The 14,175-nt window shown below is 39.5% G+C and overlaps 13 non-coding genes across 13 annotated transcripts; 4 read left to right on the forward strand and 9 right to left on the reverse strand.

The window, feature by feature from the left end:
- Nucleotides 1-44: 44 nt before the first annotated feature.
- On the forward strand, nt 45-116 carry Trnad-guc (transfer RNA aspartic acid (anticodon GUC)). Its single transcript has one exon. It is a non-coding gene; the product is annotated as a tRNA-Asp (tRNA).
- A 374-nt stretch (nt 117-490) lies between these two features.
- Nucleotides 491-563, reverse strand: Trnak-uuu (transfer RNA lysine (anticodon UUU)). The gene has a single exon. It is a non-coding gene; the product is annotated as a tRNA-Lys (tRNA).
- A 1,236-nt stretch (nt 564-1,799) lies between these two features.
- Nucleotides 1,800-1,876, reverse strand: Trnak-uuu (transfer RNA lysine (anticodon UUU)). Its single transcript has one exon. It is a non-coding gene; the product is annotated as a tRNA-Lys (tRNA).
- Nucleotides 1,877-2,348: 472 nt separating this feature from the next.
- Trnad-guc (transfer RNA aspartic acid (anticodon GUC)) lies at nt 2,349-2,420 on the forward strand. Its single transcript has one exon. It is a non-coding gene; the product is annotated as a tRNA-Asp (tRNA).
- Nucleotides 2,421-3,824: 1,404 nt separating this feature from the next.
- On the reverse strand, nt 3,825-3,897 carry Trnak-uuu (transfer RNA lysine (anticodon UUU)). The gene has a single exon. It is a non-coding gene; the product is annotated as a tRNA-Lys (tRNA).
- Nucleotides 3,898-6,299: 2,402 nt separating this feature from the next.
- Nucleotides 6,300-6,372, reverse strand: Trnak-uuu (transfer RNA lysine (anticodon UUU)). The gene has a single exon. It is a non-coding gene; the product is annotated as a tRNA-Lys (tRNA).
- Nucleotides 6,373-7,274: 902 nt separating this feature from the next.
- Trnak-uuu (transfer RNA lysine (anticodon UUU)) lies at nt 7,275-7,347 on the reverse strand. The gene has a single exon. It is a non-coding gene; the product is annotated as a tRNA-Lys (tRNA).
- Nucleotides 7,348-8,580: 1,233 nt separating this feature from the next.
- On the reverse strand, nt 8,581-8,657 carry Trnak-uuu (transfer RNA lysine (anticodon UUU)). The gene has a single exon. It is a non-coding gene; the product is annotated as a tRNA-Lys (tRNA).
- A 471-nt stretch (nt 8,658-9,128) lies between these two features.
- On the forward strand, nt 9,129-9,200 carry Trnad-guc (transfer RNA aspartic acid (anticodon GUC)). Its single transcript has one exon. It is a non-coding gene; the product is annotated as a tRNA-Asp (tRNA).
- Nucleotides 9,201-10,603: 1,403 nt separating this feature from the next.
- On the reverse strand, nt 10,604-10,676 carry Trnak-uuu (transfer RNA lysine (anticodon UUU)). The gene has a single exon. It is a non-coding gene; the product is annotated as a tRNA-Lys (tRNA).
- A 1,073-nt stretch (nt 10,677-11,749) lies between these two features.
- On the reverse strand, nt 11,750-11,822 carry Trnak-uuu (transfer RNA lysine (anticodon UUU)). The gene has a single exon. It is a non-coding gene; the product is annotated as a tRNA-Lys (tRNA).
- Nucleotides 11,823-12,703: 881 nt separating this feature from the next.
- Nucleotides 12,704-12,775, forward strand: Trnad-guc (transfer RNA aspartic acid (anticodon GUC)). The gene has a single exon. It is a non-coding gene; the product is annotated as a tRNA-Asp (tRNA).
- Nucleotides 12,776-13,150: 375 nt separating this feature from the next.
- Trnak-uuu (transfer RNA lysine (anticodon UUU)) lies at nt 13,151-13,223 on the reverse strand. The gene has a single exon. It is a non-coding gene; the product is annotated as a tRNA-Lys (tRNA).
- Nucleotides 13,224-14,175: the final 952 nt, after the last annotated feature.

Raw genomic sequence — 14,175 nt, forward strand, 5'->3', positions numbered from 1 at the left:
GCAATGTTGATTTGCTTTAAAAATACTTCTATTTTACCATCAAATCCTCGGTAGTATAGTGGTGAGTATCCCCGCCTGTCACGCGGGAGACCGGGGTTCGATTCCCCGCCGGGGAGAACGTTTTCTTTCCCTATACTTTACTATTTTTCTTCTATCACAACCGATAAAACAAAACATCAATCGTTAATAATTTTTTCTAAATTATGAAACAATTTGAAGGCTAGAGACATGTCGCGAGTCTAAATTGAAATCTTTGACATTCCATCGCCAGTTTCGTGTTTTATTTTATAGACACATATTTGGGTAAGAATAGTCAGTAAGCTTTACAGCCTCCCATTAAAACTACTGCGTTTTAAGGCAGCTGTACTCAGGCTACGACAAAGACCGAAAAGAATTGATGCTCAAATTGCAGTCCTGTGCTGATCGTGACTCACAGCTCCATCACGAAAAGAGAAAAAGTGAAATAATGTTAATAAAAAGAAATTCAGCGCGCCCGATATGGGACTTGAACCCATGACCCTCAGATTAAAAGTCTGATGCTCTACCGACTGAGCTAACCGGGCTCACATGATGTGGATGTTAACAGGAATAAACAAAATTGTCTTTTCTTTGATGTCTGAATACCTACTTTAGTCAGTTTTATTATTTTATCGAGACAATAAGATAGTAGACATCGCCAGATTTAGAGTGTCGGTTGCATTGTTTGTGTCATAAACCAAACACCAAAGTAATTATTCCGGCCAATCACAAGGACCACAGTCAATCCAGTGAACCAATCAAAATAAAAAGCAAATACATGTAGCTGACACAAAGCGCGCGAAAACGTGTGCAAGCAAGTCACGATTGGTTTTGGTTTGACATCTAATTGGACAAAAGAGTGGCGCGCGTTTTTTCAAACCGATCGGTTAGCGTTACTATACACTACCCAAGAAAATGCGAATTACTTTCGACACTCAAGTGGAAACCACCATACCAGAAAAGGTGAAGAGTTTTCCACCCACTTTCGGGAGTTTAATAAAGCAATGTTGATTTGGTCCTAAAATATTTCCATTTTACAGTCAAATCCTCGGTAGTATAGTGGTGAGTATCCACGCCTGTCACACGGGAGATCGGGGGTTCGATTCCCTGCCGGGGAGAACTTTTTCTTTCTTTATACGACCATATTTTTCTTCTGTCGTAGTAACCAATGAACCAAACATCAATTGATATTATCAAGCGATTATCACTCTCTTGGTATTATTTTTTTTTTTAAATTATCAACTAATTTGTAAGCTAGCGATTGTCAATCATTCCTTAACATAGAGCCGACCTGTCGTGATGCTTAAGTGCAGTCTTTTATCGTATGCGTACGTATGTGTCCTATTTTATTTTATAGACACGCGTGAGGTAAAAATAAATGCCATGCCTTATAATTAAGGTAACTGTACACAGGCTGCGAGGAAAAGAATCAAAAATACTCTTTTTCTTTGGCCATGGTAGCTTAGCAAGAAATACTATGGTGATAAACATGACAATAGAACGAAACATTTGGCTGAAAAGAAATAGGCCCTTTGCACGATCCGGTCACTTGGTACAAAATCACATATGCTGGTAAGCAAGTTCGGCAGTGGGACTTCCAAAACAAAGGCAGGTCCAGGTGGACTGGTACGAGTAGCATTGTTTTGAAAGTCCCACTGTGCAACTTGCTCACCAGCATGTGTGATTTTGTACCATGTGACCGATCGTGCAAAGGGCCTATTATGCCGTACTGATCGTGACTCACAGCTCCATCACGAAAAAATAGTAAAAAATAGTCAGCGTGCCCGATATCGGACTTCTGGCAACCCACGACCCTCAGATTAAAAGTCTGATGCTCTACCGACTGAGCTAACCGGGCTCACGTGTTTTATCTGCAAAGAAGAAAGAAAACTTGTCCTTTTCTCGTTGCCTTAACACGCACTTAGTTTGAGATTTATAATATGGAGACAACGAGATGGTACACATCGCCAGTTTTCAAGTGTTGGTTGCATTGTCAGAGTAATCACTCTTGACAATCCAGTTAACATATCAACAGATCAAAACTCATAGTAAATACATGAAGCAGACACAAAGCGCGGGAAAATGTGTGCAAGCAAGTCACGATTGGTTTTGGTTTTTCTTCTTATTGGATAAAGAGGTGATGCGAGCTCTTTATAAGCCAATCGCCTACCGTACTAATGCACAAAACCCAGAAAATGCGAATCGAATTACTTTCGACACTCAAGTGATAGCCGCCATACCAGAAAAGGTGTATTGTTTTCCACACACTTTTGGGAGCGTCAAAAAGCAACGCTGAATTGGTTTAAAAATATTTCTACTTTACCGCCAAATCCTCGGTAGTATAATGGTGAGTATCCCCGCCTGTCACGCGGGAGACCGGGGTTCGATTCCCCGCCGGGGAGAATTTTTTCTTTCCTTCCTGTTTCTTGTTTTTCCTCTATCAAAACCGAAGAAACCAAACATCGAATGGTAATAAAAAATTTTTAAACTATGAAAAAATTTGAAAGCTAGGGATTGTCATCCTCAACACAGTGCCGACATGTCGCGATTCTAATGTGTAGTCTTTTATATCCTATAGCCACGTACGGTATCATATTTTATTTTACAGGCACATACTTGAGCTACTGAATGGTCAGTAAGCTTTATAGCTTCCTATTAAAAATGCTGTGTCTAATAAGACAGCTGTACTCAGGCTGCGAGAAAGATCGAAACATTTAGCTTAAAACAAGTTTTGTTCAAATTGCAGTCCTGTACTGATCGTGTGCCACCGCGTCAACACGAAAAGAAAAAAAGTGAAATATTGTTAATAAAAAAGAGACATCGCGGCCGACATGGGACTTGAACCCATTACCCTCTGATTAAAAGTCTGATGCTCTACCGACTGGGCTAACCGGGCTCACATGATGTGGTAACTAACAAGAAAAAGAAAACTTGTCTTTTCTTCGATGTCTGAATACTTAAGGAGAATATAAGATTGTAGACATTGCCAGTTTTCAAGTTTTGGTCGCATTATCAAAGAAATCACTCTTGACAAATAACTACTTATAGCCGACGCAAAGCGCGGGAAAATGTGTGCAAGCAAGTGACGATTGGTTTTGGTTTTTCTTCTTATTGGATAAAGAGGTGACGCGAGCTCTTTTTAAACCAATCGCTCAGCGTTGTAATACACAAACCCAGAAAATGCGAGCCGAATTACTTTCGATACTCAATTGAAAACCACCATACCAGAAAAGGTGTGTTTCATACCCACTTTCAGGAGCTTCGTAAAGCGATGTTGATTTGATTTTAAAATATTTTCGTTTACCATCAAAGTCTCGGTAGTATAGTGGTGAGCATCCCCGCCTGTCACGCGGGAGAACGGGGTACGATTCCCCCCCGGGAAGAACTTTGTCTTTCCTTATACTTTTCTTGGTTTTTCCTCTATCAAAAACCGATTAAATCAAACATCAACTGGAAATAAATTTTTTTTAAAATGGTCAAACAATCTGAAAGCTAGTGATTTTCATTCCTTAACAAAGTGCCGACAGGTCGCGATTCTAATGGGCAGTCGCTTATATCCTATAGCCACGTATGTATCATATTTTATTTTATAGGCACATACTTGAGCTACTGAATGGTCAGTAAGCTTTACAGCTTCCATTAAAAATGCTGCGTCTAATAAAACAACTGTACTCAGGCTGCGAGAAAGATTTAAACATTTACTTTAAAAGAAGGTTTGTTCAAATTGCAGTCCTGTGTTGATCGTGAGTCACAGCTTAAACACAAAAAGAGAACAAGTGAAAAATTGTTAATAAAAAAATTCAGCGCGCCCGATATGGGACTTGAAGCCATGACCCTCAGATTAAAAGTCTGATGCTCTACCGACTGAGCTAACCGGGCTCACATGTTTTGGATGCAAAGAAGAAAAAAAAATTGTAGTAGTTCATGTACCAGGTCCATCTTGTTAGTCCATGTGCTAGGGGTCAGCGAAATGTACCAACCCTAAAAGAGAGATTAATAACTAAAATAAAAAGCACTCCGGTGATAAGTTCCTCTCTCTTAAATCAACACCTTATTATCTTTAAAGATATTTGCAAATCTAATTACCTCACCGGAAATTAATTTGTTGTTGTCCGAGAGAAAATCATTTTCTCTTGACTTGTCATATCGCTTGTGCGACCCGCTTGTCTATCTAAAATTGTATTTATCGAAGATATGTTATTATGAGTTTGCCCGTGAGCGCAAATTTATCTGACACTGTGTAAACCAAAATCCACCCCAAAATCTTCGTTTAAAAGCTGAAATTAAAAGCACTCCGCAAACAAAGAAACAGAAAAGGAAAGCTGCAAAGTACAAGTTTCTTCCTCAGAAATCGACACCTTATTATCTTTAAAGATATCTGGCAACGCTAATTACCTCACCGAAAATTAATTTGTTGTTTTAACCGTATACTTGTCATGAATGAACATTCGTATTGTCTTTACCCTGACAAAACGATTATCGGTTGTTTAATCACAACCACTCTTTCGTTGACAGAAAATATAAAACGGCACATTTCCAAAACTTCATAAAAAACTGAAAACTGCAAATGAATCTTACCCTGACTTCATTATCACTAGTGTAAACAGTATATTTCTGTGCTCATACAATGCTCATACAGTGCTCTCACAGTGCTCATTCAATTCAGACAATGCTCATTCAATTCACTTCAAGACTGGCAAAAGTACAACTGCGCTATCAATATCCGTAAATTTTATGTAGACCCTTCAGCTATCGTGTGTGCGACTTGCTTGTCTATCTTAATTTTTATGTATGGACGATAAGTTCTTAATACGAGTTTGCCAGTGAGTGCAAATTTATCCGACACTGTATACACCAAAATCAACCCCCAAATCTTCGTTTAAAGCTGAAATTAAAAGGACTCCGCTGATCCTACAAACAACAAAGGTAAGCCGCAAAGGAAACCCACAAAGGAAAGTTACTCTCTCTGAAATCGACGCCTTATTATCTTTAAAAATATTTGGTAACACTAATAGGCCCTTTGCAGCTGAGCCATCACGTGACCTACTTTTCATAAAATTATGGGCTATAACTTAACGAATGCCAGAAATGGAAAAAGCATGTCGAAAATATTAAAATGGCCAAGTTTGAGGCCCCCATCATCAGAGAATAAGATTTTATGATGGTCTGAATTTTTGAAAGAATAAGAAGATTTGTATGGGAAAATGTTGCTGGAGAGCAAGACCTTGCTCTCCAGCAACATTTTCCATACGAATCCTCTAAATTTTCCGAAAATTCAAACTATGGTATAAACTTACTCGTTTTTTCCTGGGGCCTCAAACTTGGCCTCTTTGGTATTTTCGATGCGCTCTTTCCATTTCTGGCATCCTTTAAGTTATAGCCCATAATACAAAAATTTTTTAGGAAAAATTTGGTCACGTGACCCCAGCTGCAAAGGGCCTATTACCTCACCGGAAATTAATTTGTTGTTTTAATTGTATACTTGTCATATCGATTAAAAGCAGTCTGTTGTTCCTACAAACAGCAAAGGAAAGCCGCAAAGCCTTCACCTCAGATCGCCTGTGCGACTTACTTGTCTATCTAAACTTGTATGTATGGAGGATATGTTCTTATTATGAGTTTGCCCGTGAACGCAGATTTAAGCGATAGTGTATATACCAAAATCCACCCCTAAATCCTCTTTTAAAAGCTACAATTAAAAGCACTCCGCTGAACCTACAAACAGCACAGGAAAGCAGCAAAGAAACTCCCAGAGTGCATTTCGCTTCCACAGAGGGATAAATCGTGCGCGATATAAGCGCACGGACCTAAGCGCGACGAAACTATGCGAAATCACTATCCAAAGGAATGCCTGCGCGCCAGCATAAAGCGATGACGTCACACAATACGTCATCGCGTAAAAATAATGAACTAATTTGTACGCTAGCGATTGTCAATCATTCCTAATACAGCGCCGACAAGTCGTGATTCTAAAGCGCAGCCTTTTATCTTATTACGTATGTGTCGTATTTTATTTCATAGACACGCGTGAGGTAAAAATAAATGCCACGTCTTATAATTAAGGCAGCTGTACACAGGCTACGGGGAAAAAAATCAAAAATACTGTTTTTCTTTGGCCAACGTAGCTCAACAAAAAATACTACGGTGATAAACATGACAATAAAACGAAACATTTGGTTTAAAAGAAACTATGGTCAGATTGCAATCCTCTACTGATCATCAGTCACAGCTTCAACAGGAAAAGAGAAGAAGTGAAATATTGTTAACAAAAAAAGTCAGCGCGCCCGGTATGGGACTTGAACCCATGACCCTCAGATTAAAAGTCTGATGCTCTACCGACTGAGCTAACCGGGCTCACATGTTTTGGAGGCAAAGAAGAAAGAAAACGTGTCCTTTTCTCGATGTCTCAATACTCACTTGAGATTTATAATATGCCGACACAATAGGATGGTAGACATAGCCAGTTTTTAAGTGTCACTCTGGGCAATCCAGTAAACATAACAACATTTCAACACTATAGTAAATACATGTTGCCGACGCAAAGCTCGGAAAAACGCGTGCAAGCAAGTCACGATTGGTTTTGGTTTCGCTTCTTCTTGGATAAAGAGGTGACGCGAGCTCTTTTTAAGCCAATCGCTCAGCGTTGCAATACACAAACCCAGAAAATGCGAACTGAATTACTTTCGATACTCAATTGAAAACCTTCATACCAGAAAAGGTGTATTGTTTTACACCAACTTTCGGGAGTTTAATAAAGCAATGTTGATTTGGTTTTAAAATATTTCCAACTTTAACATCAAATCCTCGGTAGTATAGTGGTGAGTATCCCCGCCTGTCACGCGGGAGACCGGGGTTCGATTCTTCGCCGGAAAGAACACTTTTTCTTTCCTTATACTTTCTTGTTTTTCCTCTATCAAAAACCGATTAAATCAAACATCAACAGGTAATAAAATTTTTTTCAATGATTAAACAATTTGAAAGCTAGTGACTTTCATTCCTTAACGCAGTGACGACAGGTCGCGATTCCAGTTTCTTATATCCTATAGCCACGTATGAATCGTATTTTGTATTATAGCCACATACTTGAGCTACTGAATGGTCTAATTAATAAGACAGCTGTACTCAGGCTGCGAGAAAGATTTTAAAATTTACTTTAAAAGAAGGTTTGTTCAAATTGCAGTCCTGTGCTGATCATGAGTCACAGCTTAAACACAAAAAGAGAACAAGTGAAATATTGTTAATAACAAAAGTCAGGGCGCCCGATATGGGACTTGAAGCCATGACCCTCAGATTAAAAGTCTGATGCTCTACCGACGGAGCTAACCGGGCTCACATGATGTGGATGCTAACAGGAATAAACAAAATTGTCTTTTCTTCGATGCCTGAATACCTACTTTAGTCAGTTTTATTATTTTATCGAGACAATAAGATAGTAGACATCGCCAGATTTAGAGTGTCGGTTGCATTGTTTGTGTCATAAACCAAACACCAAAGTAATTATTCCGGCCAATCACAAGGACCACAGTCAATCCAGTGAACCAATCAAAATAAAAAGCAAATACATGTAGCTGACACAAAGCGCGCGAAAACGTGTGCAAGCAAGTCACGATTGGTTTTGGTTTGACATCTAATTGGACAAAAGAGTGGCGCGCGTTTTTTCAAACCGATCGGTTAGCGTTACTATACACTACCCAAGAAAATGCGAATTACTTTCGACACTCAAGTGGAAACCACCATACCAGAAAAGGTGAAGAGTTTTCCACCCACTTTCGGGAGTTTAATAAAGCAATGTTGATTTGGTCCTAAAATATTTCCATTTTACAGTCAAATCCTCGGTAGTATGGTGGTGAGTATCCACGCCTGTCACGCGGGAGACCGGAGTTCGATTCCCTGCCGGGGAGAACTTTTTCTTTCTTTATACGACCATATTTTTCTTCTGTCGTAGTAACCAATGAACCAAACATCAATTGATATTATCAAGCGATTATCACTCTCTTGGTATTTTTTTTTTTTAAATTATCAACTAATTTGTAAGCTAGCGATTATCAATCATTCCTTAACATAGAGCCGACCTGTCGTGATGCTTAAGTGCAGTCTTTTATCGTATGCGTACGTATGTGTCCTATTTTATTTTATAGACACGCGTGAGGTAAAAATAAATGCCATGCCTTATAATTAAGGTAACTGTGCACAGGCTGCGAGGAAAAGAATCAAAAATACTCTTTTTCTTTGGCCATGGTAGCTTAGCAAGAAATACTATGGTGATAAACATGACAATAGAACGAAACATTTGGCTGAAAAGAAATAGGCCCTTTGTACGATCCGGTCACTTGGTACAAAATCACATATGCTGGTAAGCAAGTTCCGCAGTGGGACTACCAAAACAAAGGCAGGTCCAGGTGGACTGGTACGAGTAGCATTGTTTTGAAAGTCCCACTGTGCAGCTTGCTCACCAGCATGTGTGATTTTGTACCATGTGACCGATCGTGCAAAGGGCCTATTATGCCGTACTGATCGTGACTCACAGCTCCATCACGAAAAAATAGTAAAAAATAGTCAGCGCGCCCGATATGGGACTTCCGACAACCCACGACCCTCAGATTAAAAGTCTGATGCTCTACCGACTGAGCTAACCGGGCTCACATGTTTTATCTGCAAAGAAGAAAGAAAACTTGTCCTTTTCTCGTTGCCTTAACACGCACTTAGTTTGAGATTTATAATATGGAGACAACAAGATGGTACACATCGCCAGTTTTCAAGTGTTGGTTGCATGTCAGAGTAATCACTCTTGACAATCCAGTTAACATATCAACAGATCAAAACTCATAGTAAATACATGAAGCAGACACAAAGCGCGGGAAAATGTGTGCAAGCAAGTCACGATTGGTTTTGGTTTTTCTTCTTATTGGATAAAGAGGTGATGCGAGCTCTTTATAAGCCAATCGCCTACCGTACTAATGCACAAAACCCAGAAAATGCGAATCGAATTACTTTCGACACTCAAGTGATAGCCGCCATACCAGAAAAGGTGTATTGTTTTCCACACACTTTTGGGAGCGTCAAAAAGCAACGCTGAATTGGTTTAAAAATATTTCTACTTTACCGCCAAATCCTCGGTAGTATAGTTTTGAGTATCCCCGCCTGTCACGCGGGAGACCGGGGTTCGATTCCCCGCCGGGGAGAATTTTTTCTTTCCTTCCTGTTTCTTGTTTTTCCTCTATCAAAACCGAAGAAACCAAACATCGAATGGTAATAAAAAATTTTTAAACTATGAAAAAATTTGAAAGCTAGGGATTATCATCCTCAACACAGTGCCGACATGTCGCGATTCTAATGTGTAGTCTTTTATATCCTATAGCCACGTACGGTATCATATTTTATTTTACAGGCACATACTTGAGCTAGTGAATGGTCAGTAAGCTTTACAGCTTCCTATTAAAAATCCTGCGTCTAATAAGACAGCTGTACTCAGGCTGCGAGAAAGATCGAAACATTTAGCTTAAAACAAGTTTTGTTCAAATTGCAGTCCTGTACTGATCGTGTGCCACCGCGTCAACACGAAAAGAAAAAAAGTGAAATTTTGTTAATAAAAAAGAGACATCGCGGCCGACATGGGACTTGAACCCATTACCCTCTGATTAAAAGTCTGAGCTCTACCGACTGGGCTAACCGGGCTTACATGATGTGGAAACTAACAAGAAAAAGAAAACTTGTCTTTTCTTCGATGTCTGAATACTTAAGGAGAATATAAGATTGTAGACATTGCCAGTTTTCAAGTTTTGGTCGCATTATCAAAGAAATCACTCTTGACAAATAACTACTTATAGCCGACGCAAAGCGCGGGAAAATGTGTGCAAGCAAGTCACGATTGGTTTTGGTTTTTCTTCTTATTGGATGAAAAGGTGACGCGAGCTCTTTTTAAACCAATCGCTCAGCGTTTTAATACACAAACCCAGAAAATGCGAGCCGAATTACTTTCGATACTCAATTGAAAACCACCATACCAGAAAAGGTGTGTTTCATACCCACTTTCAGGAGCTTCGTAAAGCGATGTTGATTTGATTTTAAAATATTTTCGTTCACCATCAAAGTCTCGGTAGTATAGTGGTGAGCATCCCCGCCTGTCACGCGGGAGAACGGGGTACGATTCCCCCCCGGGAAGAACTTTGTCTTTCCTTATACTTTTCTTGTTTTTCCTCTATCAAAAACCGATTAAATCAAACATCAACTGGAAATAAATTTTTTTTAAAAATGGTCAAACAATTTGAAAGCTAGTGATTTTCATTCCTTAACAAAGTGCCGACAGGTCGCGATTCTAATGTGCAGTCGCTTATATCCTATAGCCACGTATGTATCATATTTTATTTTATAGGCACATACTTGAGCTACTGAATGGTCAGTAAGCTTTACAGCTTCCATTAAAAATGCTGCGTCTAATAAAACAACTGTACTCAGGCTGCGAGAAAGATTTAAACATTTACTTTAAAAGAAGGTTTGTTCAAATTGCAGTCCTGTGCTGATCGTGAGTCACAGCTTAAACACAAAAAGAGAACAAGTGAAAAATTGTTAATAAAAAAAATCAGCGCGCCCGATATGGGACTTGAAGCCATGACCCTCAGATTAAAAGCCTGATGCTCTACCGACTGAGCTAACCGGGCTCACATGTTTTGATGCGAAGAAGAAAAAAAAATTGTCCATTCCTCGTTGCTTCAATACGCACTTAGCTTGAGATTTATAATATGGAGAGAACAAGATGGTAGATATCGCCAGTTTTTAAGTGTTGGTTGCATTGTCAAAGAAATTACTCTAGACAATCCAGTTAACATATCAACACATCAAAACTCATAGTAAATACATGTAGCCGACACAAAGCGCGGGAAAATGTGTGCAAGCAAGTCACGATTGGTTTTGGTTTTTCTTCTTATTGGATAAAGAGGTGACGCGAGCTCTTTTTAACCCAATCGTTTAGCGTAGTAATACACAAACCCAGAAAATGCGAATCGAATTATTTTTGACACTCAAATGAAAACCGTCATACCAGAAAAGGTGTATTGTTTCACACCCACTCTCGGCAGCTTTGTTTATCAAATCCTCGGTAGTATAGTGGTGAGTATCCCCGCCTGTCACGCGGGAGACCGGGCTTCGATTCCCCGCCGCGGAGAAACATTTTCTTTCGTTATACGACCGTATTTTTCTTCTGTCGTAGTAACCGATGAACTAGCATCAATTGGTGTTATCAAGAGATTATCAAGGTACTTACCTTGGTAATCTCTTGGCATCATTTTTTTTTAAAAATTATGAAATAATTTGTAAGTTAGCTAAGCATTGTCATTCATTCCTCAACACAGTGCCGATATCTCCTAACTACATTTACTCAATTTTTAAACACAGTGCCGACATGTCGTGATTCTAAAGTCAGTCTTTTATCTTATTACGTATGTGTCAGTATTTTATTTTATAGAAACGCGAGAGGTAAAAATAAATGCCACGCCTTATAACTAAGGCAACTGTACACAAGCTGCAAGGAAAAAAATCAAACTACTCTTTTAGTTTGGCTATCGTAGCTTAACAAGAAATAACACGCAAACTGTGGTGGTAAACATGACAATAACACAAAACTTTTGGTTTTAAAAGAAGCTATGTTCAGATTTCCGTCCCTCACTGATCGTGAGTCACAACTCCATCACGAGAAAAGAAGAAGTGAAATATTGTTAACAAGAAAAAGTCAGCGCGCCCAATATGGGACTTGAACCCATGACCCTCAGATTAAAAGTCTCATGCTCTACCGACTGAGCTAACCGGGCTCAAGTGTTTGTATGGAAAGAAGAAAGACAACAAATCCTTTTTCCGATGTCTCAATAATCACTTAGCTTGAGATTGATAATACATATGGAGACAACAAGATGGTAAACATCGCCAGTTTTCAAGTGTTGGTTGCATTGTCACAGTAATCACTCTGGACAATCCACAGGGGCACCCAACGACCGTTTTCTCTCAAATGCTTTTAAACGCTGTTTTAGGCTATCTGGAGTACTTTTAAAGCTCTGTAGGTTAATTTTAGGTTGCGCTAAAAAAATTTTATCTGTTCGGTTATTCTAGCGGAACTTGAGTATTCTCGAATTTATTAGGGCTTTTTTGTCCATTCCCCCAAAACCTTAGGTCTTATCGCCTCTCCGAAAATGATAGGTGACCTTTTTTCGGTACCCAAAACGACATTTTTTTACAATTCGAAAACAACAGACATTAAATTCCTCATATCACGAAAGTTCGAGGTGACAATTCTCTTCAGAAAATCAGAGGAGATTAAAGGCCTTCCGAACAGATAATTAGCCGAAACGATCCGTTGGGTGCCCCTGAATCCAGTTAACATATCAACAGATCAAAACTCATAGTAAATACATGAAGCAGACGCAAAGCGCGGGACGATGTGTGCAAGCAAGTCACGATTGATTTTGGTTTTTCTTCTTATTGGATAAAGAGGTGACGCGAGCTCTTTTTAAGCCAATCGCTTAGCGTAGTAATGCACAAAACCCAGAAAAGGCGAATCGAATTACTTTCGACACTCAAGTGAGCACTCAAGTGATAACCGCTATACCAGAAAAGATGTATTGTTTCACACCCACTTTTGAGAGCTTCAAAAAGCAATGTTGATTTGCTTTAAAAATACTTCTATTTTACCATCAAATCCTCGGTAGTATAGTGGTGAGTATCCCCGCCTGTCACGCGGGAGACCGGGGTTCGATTCCCCGCCGGGGAGAACGTTTTCTTTCCCTATACTTTACTATTTTTCTTCTATCACAACCGATAAAACAAAACATCAATTGTTAATAATTTTTTTCTAAGTTATGAAACAATTTGAAGGCTAGAGACATGTCGCGAGTCTAAATTGAAATCTTTGACATTCCATCGCCAGTTTCGTGTTTTATTTTATAGACACATATTTGGGTAAGAATAGTCAGTAAGCTTTACAGCCTCCCATTAAAAATACTGCGTCTTAAGGCAGCTGTACTCAGGCTACGACAAAGATCGAAAAGAATTGATGCTCAAATTGCAGTCCTGTACTGATCGTGACTCACAGCTCCATCACGAAAAGAGAAAAAGTGAAATAATGTTAATAAAAAGAAATTCAGCGCGCCCGATATGGGACTTGAACCCATGACCCTCAGATTAAAAGTCTGATGCTCTACCGACTGAGCTAACCGGGCTCACGTGATGTGAATGTTAAAACGAAAAAGAAAACTTGTCTTTTCTTCGATGTCTGAATACCTACTTTAGCCAGTTTTATTATTTTATGGAGACAATAAGATAGTAGACATTGTCAGATTTAAAGTGTCGGTTACATTCTTTGTGTCATAAACCAAGTAATTATTCTGGCCAATCACAAGGACCACAGTCAATCCAGTGAACCAGTCAAAATACAAAGCAAATACATGTAGCCGACACAAAGCGCTGGAAAACGTGTGCAAGTAAGTCACGATTCGTTTTGGTTTTACATCTAATTGGACAAAAAAGTGACGCGCGTTTTTTCAAACGTAGAAGTTTAGGCATTTAAACTGTGGTTAATGAGCTCTGTAGTCTACATCATAGCTGTCATCTAAGGTTGTCACCAGTTCTGTTACCTTCCCGCTATTAGCCATTGTGCAATAACCTTAGGTCAATGTCCAATGCAACCCAATAGTTTTACCATATGGGAAATCATACGACAAAGCTCCCAGGGATTTTCCACCATGCTCTCATGTGATTTCAGCATGCTATACCCCTGCCAACTCCCTCAATCCCCAGTTAGTAAAATCCCATTGTTTTCTGACCCTGTCTCAGTTGTGAGCTAGTATTCAAGCTAGGCCGTTCTCCGCTTTCCCGTCCCTCCCTCCCTGTATTGGTAGCTTTGTCCTTTCCCATCTTTTTCCTCCATGTGGTTGTAATTACCTTTCATGAGAAGGTGGCTTTCGCCTGCTGAACCTTCTCGGTTTCTTCACTGCCACGTTCTATTTGTTATATTGTGTGTAAACCATAGCTGCTTAGTCAATTAAGGTTTTTTGGTGGCAGGGAAGTGCAACCTAGGCTGCACTTTGCCCCACAGTAAGTGCTATGGCCACCCTTGGAAATAGGTCCGGATCTCTCCAGGATGGTGTCATCGTACCATCTGACCTATTGTCC

This window comes from Orbicella franksi, chromosome 4, assembly GCF_964199315.1.
Source record: "Orbicella franksi chromosome 4, jaOrbFran1.1, whole genome shotgun sequence".
NCBI classification, from domain to species: Eukaryota; Metazoa; Cnidaria; class Anthozoa; order Scleractinia; family Merulinidae; genus Orbicella; species Orbicella franksi.